The 6,733-nt window shown below is 45.8% G+C and overlaps 1 non-coding gene across 1 annotated transcript; it reads right to left on the bottom strand.

Moving 5' to 3' along the window:
* Positions 1 to 4,045: 4,045 nt before the first annotated feature.
* Positions 4,046 to 4,152, bottom strand: LOC112441053 (U6 spliceosomal RNA). The gene has a single exon (XR_003029035.1). It is a non-coding gene; the product is annotated as a U6 spliceosomal RNA (small nuclear RNA).
* Between the last annotated feature and the right edge of the window lie 2,581 nt (positions 4,153 to 6,733).

The following is a 6,733-nucleotide window of genomic DNA, read 5'->3' as shown; positions in this document are numbered from 1 at the left end:
GCTCCTGAGCCATCTCCAGGGGAGACAAAATGCCTGTGCCATCCAGCTCCTGGGCCCTCCAGAATAGTGCTAATACAAACTTCTGCAACGATGGAAGTGTTGGCATGTTCTACATCTGATCTATCCAAGATGGTAGACACGAGCTGCATGTGTTTAGTGAGCACTTGAAATAATGTCAGAGGTGTTTAAACCCGAGCAATTCCATCTTGAATAGGGGATGGGTAAAATAAGACTGAGACCTACTGGGCTGCATTCCCAGGAGGTTAGGCATTCTAAATCACAGCATGAGATAGGAGGTCGGCACAAGATACAGGTCATAGACCGGGAGTGGTGGCTCACACATGTAATCCCAGCACTTTGGGAGGCCGAGGCAGGCAGATTACTGGGTCGGGAGTTCGAGACCAGGCTGGCCAACATGGTGAAACCCTGCCTCTACTAAAAAACACAAAAATTAGCTGGGCGTGGTGGCATGCACCTGTAGTCCCAGCTACTTGGGAGGCTGAGGCAGAAGAATCACTTGAACCCAGGAGGCGAGGTTGCAGTGAGCCAAGATCATGCCACTGCACTCCAGCCTGGGCAACAGAGTGAGATTCTGTCTCAAAAAAAAAAAAAAAAGATACAGGTCATAAAGACCTTACTGATAAAACAGGCTGTGGTAAAGAAGCCGGCCAAAACCCACAACCAAGAAGGCAATGAAAGTGACCTCTGGTTGTCCTCACTGCTCAGTATATGCTAATTATAATGCATTAGCATGCTAAAAGACACTCCCACCAGTGCCATGACAGTTTACAAATGCCATGGCAACGTCAGGAAGTTACCCTATATGGTCTAAAAAGGGGAGGAACCCTCAGTTCTGGGAATTGCCCACCCCTTTCCTGAAAAACTCATGAATAATCCACCACTTGTTTAGCATACGATCGAGAAATAACTATAGGAATGCTTAGTCAAGCAGCCCATGCCACTGCTCTGCCTATGGAGTAGCCATTCTTTATTCCTTCACTTTCTTTTTTTTTTTTTTTTTGAGACAGAGTTTTGCTCTGTTGCCCAGGCTGGAGTACAGTGGCGTAATCTTCGCTCACTGCAACCTCCGCCTCCCAGGTTCAAGCGATTCTCCTGCCTCAGTCTCCCACTTTGGCCTCCCAAAGTGCTGGGATTATAGCGTGAGCCACCACGCCTGGCCTCCTTTACTCTCTTAATAAACTTGCTTTCACTTTAGTCTATGGATTCACCTCGAATTCTTTCTTGCACAAGATCTAAGAACCCTCTCTTAGGGTCTAAATCAGAACCCCTTTCCAATAACAATAAGGCTACTGTAACCAAGGGACTGAACTTGTAATGTATTTTCAACAATTTTAATTTAAATAGCCACCAGTACTAGTGGCTATTGTAAACCAAAAATAAAATTCTATGCCCGCCCCCACAACCAGCTGAACAGACCCTTCCTCTTGGTCAAGGGTATTCTAAAATTAACTTGAAACACTAATTCAGGCCGTGATGGGAATGGGTGGTCGGACATGCCTCCTTCTACCTTTCTCCCTTTGGAATTCAGGTACAGCAACCAGCATTAACATTAAAACAGAGAGCTTAAGACTGACCAAACAGACTCTTAGTAGAAATATAATACCAATGTGATAGATAGCAGGCTCTGAAATAAATTGAAGAATTTTGCCCTGAAATACATTTCTTCCATGTATTTGGAAGTGGCTCTGCAAAGCTGTCAGTTGGGAAAATCTACATTCTATAGAGATCCTTTTCCCTTTCCAGGTCTTTTTCCTGATCCAGGAGAAATTAACTAAGAGTCTGGCACATTTTTAAGTCTGATAAGAAACATTTCCCATCTATTCTCTCTGAAGCCTCCCACCTGGAGGCTTCATCTGAGTATTAAGAACCTTGGTCTCCACATTGTCTTGTCTTAACCTCAACACTTCCTTCTATAGATTTCAGGTCTTTAGATAAACTCTTTCAACCAATTGCCAATCAGAAAATCTTTGAATCTGCCTATTCTTACCAGAAAAGGATCTGATCCAGATTCTAAGAGAGGGTTCTTGGATCTTGTGCAAGAAAGAACTCAAGACGAATCCATAGAGTAAAGTGAAAGCAAGTGTATTAGAGAAGGAAAGAAAGAAGGCCGGGCGCAGAGGCTCACGCCTATAATCCCAGCACTTTGGGAGGCCAGGGCGGGCAGATCACTTGAGGTCAGGAGTTCGAGACAAGCCTGCCTAACATAGCAAAACCCCGACTCTACGAAAAACAAAAAGTAGCTGGATATGATGGCTGGTGCCTTTAATCCCAGCTACTTGGGAGGTTCAGGCAGGAGAATCGCTTGAACCAGGGAGGTGGAGGTTGCAGTGAGCGGAGATCGAGCCACTGCACTTCAGTGTGGGGGACAGAGCGAGACTCTGTCTCAAAACAACAACAACAACAACAACAACAAAACAAGAAACAAAAGAACGGCTATTTCAAAGGCAGAGCAGCAGTACAGGCTGCTCAACTGCTTATACTTATTGTTACTTCTTTTTGGGGGAGGGTTTGCGACAGAGTCTTGCTCTGTTGCCCAGGCTGGAGTGCAGTGGCATGATCTTGGCTCACTGCAGCCTTCACCTCCTGGGTTCAAGTGATTCTCCTGCCTCAGCCTCCCGAGTAGCTGAGATTACAGGCGCCCACAACCACGCCCAACTAATTTTCATATTTTTAGTAGACGCAGAGTTTTGTCATGTTGGCCAAGCTGGTCTTGAACTCCTGACCTCAAGTGATCCTCCTGCCTCAGCCTCTCAAAGTGCTGGGATTACAGGCGTGAGCCACCACACCTGGCCATTACTTCTTGATTATATACCAAACAAGAGGTGGCTTATTCATGAGTTTTCTGGGAAAGCAGTGGTCATTTCCCGGAACTGAGGACTCCTCCCCTTTTTAGACCATATAGGGTAACTTCCTGATGTTGCCAGGCATTTGTAAATTGTCATGGCGCTGATGGGAGTGTGTTTTAGCATGCTAATGTATTATAATTAGCGTATAATGAGCAGTGAGAAGGAGCGGAGGTCACTTTCATTGCCATCTTGGTTTTGGTGGAGTTTGGCTGACTTTTTTTTTTTTTTAATTTTTATTTTTAATGCAGTGGCGCAATCTCGGCTCACTGCAAGTTCCGCCTCCCAGGTTCACACCATTCTCCTGCCTCAGACTCCTGAGTAGCTGGGACTACAGGCGCCCGCCACCATGCCCAGCTAATTTTCTGTATTTTAGTAGAGATGGGGTTTCACCGTGTTAGCCAGGATGGTCTCGATCTCCAGACCCTGTGATCCGCCCCGCCTCAGCCTCCCAAAGTGCTGGGATTACAGGCATGAGCCACCGCACCCGGCCGAGTTTGGCTGACTTCTTAACCGCAACCTGTTTTATCAGCAAAGTCTTTGGGACGTGTGTCTTGTGCTGATCTCCTATTTCATGCTGTGACTTAGAGTATCCTAACCTCCTGGGAATGCAGCCCAGTAGGTCTCAGCCTTATTTTACCCAGCCCGTATTCAAGATGAAATTGCTCTTGTTCAAAGGCCTCTGACACTACCCAGGTAAGTGTAATCCAGGTTTCAAAAACCTGGATTCCAGTTGTCCTGCCTTTCCAGATTAAACCAATGTACATCTTACATGTATTGATTGATGTTTTGTGATGTCTCCCTAAAACGTGAAACCAAGCTGTAGCCCGACCAAGTTGGGTGCATATTCTCTTGATCTCCCGCAATTGTGTGTTGGGCCATGGTCACTCATATTTGGTTCAGAACAAATCTCTTCAAATATTTTACAGAGTTTGACTCTTTTCATCCATACTATTATATCAGACAATGCAACTCCAGATCCTAATATCCTAACTTAATCAAAAACCAGAATTTTGCCCATTAGTTCAATTACATTTGATACTAAATCCTTTGTCAGATCTACTGTCAGGAAGCCAAATGGATTTGAGATTTGCCTCCTCTCCAGGTTCATGGAGACCTTAGGGCCAAGAGCTGGATGAGAGAGGGAGAATGAAGGCTTAGATAAGAAATGGAATTAACTTAAACATTTTTTCGATTTGAATTTTATATTGCATGTCATCCTTGCTCAGGAGCCATGCTAATCTCTGTATCACTGCAATTTTAATAAATGTGGTGCCGAAGTGAGCATGAAGTTTAACATCTAAAAAAATGTCTGTAGGGCCAGGCGCAGTGGCTCACACCTGTAATCCCAGCATTTTGGGAGGCCGAGGTGGGCAGATCACCTAAGGTCAGGAGTTCAAGACCAGCCTGACCAACATGGAGAAACCCCATCTCTACTAAAAATACGAAATTAGCAGGGTATGGTGGTACATGCCTGTAATCCCAGCTACTTGGGAGGCTGAGGCAGGAGAATAGCTTGAACTAGGGAGGTGGAGTTTGCAGTGAGCCAAGATCGCACCATTGCACTCCAGCCTGGGCAACAAGAGCGAAACTCCGTCTCAAAAAAACAAAAAACAACAAACAAACAAACAAACAAACAAAAAAGTCTATGGTAGACCTGGAGGCACATAATCACTTTTTGGAGTACAGTTTGTCACTTTTAATTGAAAATAACTAAATGTCAGTGTGTAACCGAGGATCAGATGTCAAGGTTGGGAGGAGAGCATCTTCCCTTAAATGCTGTTTGTTGTGACAGAAGCACATGCTATCATTGAATGCAAACAAAAGAGACAAACAATAACTCTGGGTGTCAATAGTAAACAGTGGCTACTACAGACCTACAGAAATTGGATTTCCTGTTGGCTATGGGATTCCAGTCAAGCAAGGTCCGAAGTCTTTGACATGTACTTGAATGCATTTACAGTAAATGAGATTTAGAAAGCTAATCTTTTCCCAGAGGTAATGCTGCCTAACTATTGTCTGGAGATGCGCAGGGACCATCCCTAGATTCCATTAAGAAGTGGTTTCTTTGGAGGTTGCAGTGAGTCCAGATTGCGCCATTGCACAATACCCTGGGCGACAGAGCAAGACTCTGTCAAAACAACAAAAAAAGCGACTCCTTAAAATGTACCCACTGCAAAATGAGCCCTGAGTTGTGACTCCTCTGAAATGTTACTGGGGAAGGGAGACTGAATCACAGCTGTGAAAATGTGGTCACAAAGGACAGAGTCAGGGTAAGAGTTTGCCAGGTGACTCCAGTGATGCGCCGCGTCAGAGCGGTCGCCGGGGCAGGCTGACACACCTCCTCCCACCAGCTAGGCAGGGGTGGGAGCCGGCCCCACAAGGGAGGCTGCTGTCTCACTAGGCTATCGCTTTGATAATAGGTTCCTCTAAGGATATGGGGTTTCCTTTGTTCTGTCTTTATGTTCAATAAGTAACTTTCCCATCTTAATTTGCATTTCCAAGTGAGTTTTCTCACTGGGGAGAGGCTGTGATGACTGGTTGAAACAAGTCGTGTGGGTATACACGGTTATACATGCCTTCCAGGGAGATGAATGCATTTGCACTGGCCACTGTCTACACTCAGTCTTGAGACAGTGTGAATTTGTGGAGCCTGTGTCTGTATGGAACCATCACAGGCTTGGAATGAGACACGTCTGGGCTCCATTCTTAGCCTCCCCACTCACTAATGTGTGATCTTGACCTTGTTGCTTAACACTTCCTCCTGTGTCAAATAGAACTGATAGAGTTTTGCAGAGCTTGGGTGAAAACTGAGAAACTCTAGGCAAAGCACTTGAGATCATGCAATGCAGTAGACACGGGATAAATAGTGCTACTAATAAATGCCACCCAAAGGAAGGCCTCACTCCAAAAATAAATACATAAAATAAAATAAATGGCACAAGTGTTCCCCTGAGTGAGCTGAGGGTACAGGCCGCTCCTGGCATTGGAGTGACCCCAGACCTAGGCAGTGACCTCTGAGCCCCTCAAGAACCAGCCCGCCAGCTCCCTGCTGAGTTTATTCAGGTTTGGGGCATCAGATAAAGCTGTGAAGGCAGGAGCCTGGATCTACACCCGGTTCTTCCACGAGCAGGCTCAGTGACTGAGGCAGTGAGATAACCTCCCCGGGCCCCAAGAGTCCCCATCTATTATGTGAAAAGGACTTGGACTAGATTGAATTTCTTTCTTTTTCTTTCTTTTTTTTTTTTTTTTTTTTTGAGACAGGACCTGGCTCTGTCACCCTGGCTGGAGTGCAATGGCATGATCATGGTTTCGAACTCCTGGGCTCAAGTGGTCCTTCCACCTCAGTCTCCCAAAGCGCTGGGATTACAGGCATGAGCCAATGTGACCAGCCCCATTTCATGATTTTAGTCAACTTGGCCTCCCGAGTGACAAAGAGAAAAGTATCACAAACCACAAAAGACAAAAGATGGGAGTAGCGGCAGAGGAAAATGTACCAAGTCAAAGACAATAGAATGACTGGTTCCATTTCCTACATGCCCTTTCTCCTCTCCGACTCCTGTTTTCCTGGATGCTGACTGACGACACCTGTGATTGTTCCCCAGCCTTCAGCCGGGTCAGCTTCAGAGCAGGTGCCCTTGGTGCGGAAGGAAAGGGCCTCTGTGAGGATGGGCAGTGAGTCTGTGCCCAGGGCAGGGCTGCGCCTGGCTGGGAGTGCCTCTGAAGTCAGACAGGAAGCTCCTTTCAAGTCGTCTGCTGAAGAGTTTGAAAATGCTTTCCCTGAATGAAAGACAGGTCCCTTAAAAGAAAACATTTTCTGGCATTTAGTGAAAATTTTATAACTGAAGTTTTGTATCAGAAGCAAGATG

This window comes from Pan paniscus, chromosome 8 (genome assembly GCF_029289425.2).
Source record: "Pan paniscus chromosome 8, NHGRI_mPanPan1-v2.0_pri, whole genome shotgun sequence".
NCBI classification, from domain to species: Eukaryota; Metazoa; Chordata; class Mammalia; order Primates; family Hominidae; genus Pan; species Pan paniscus.
The sequence above is the reverse complement of the archived record's forward strand: the minus strand, read 5'-3'. Positions and strand labels throughout refer to the sequence as shown.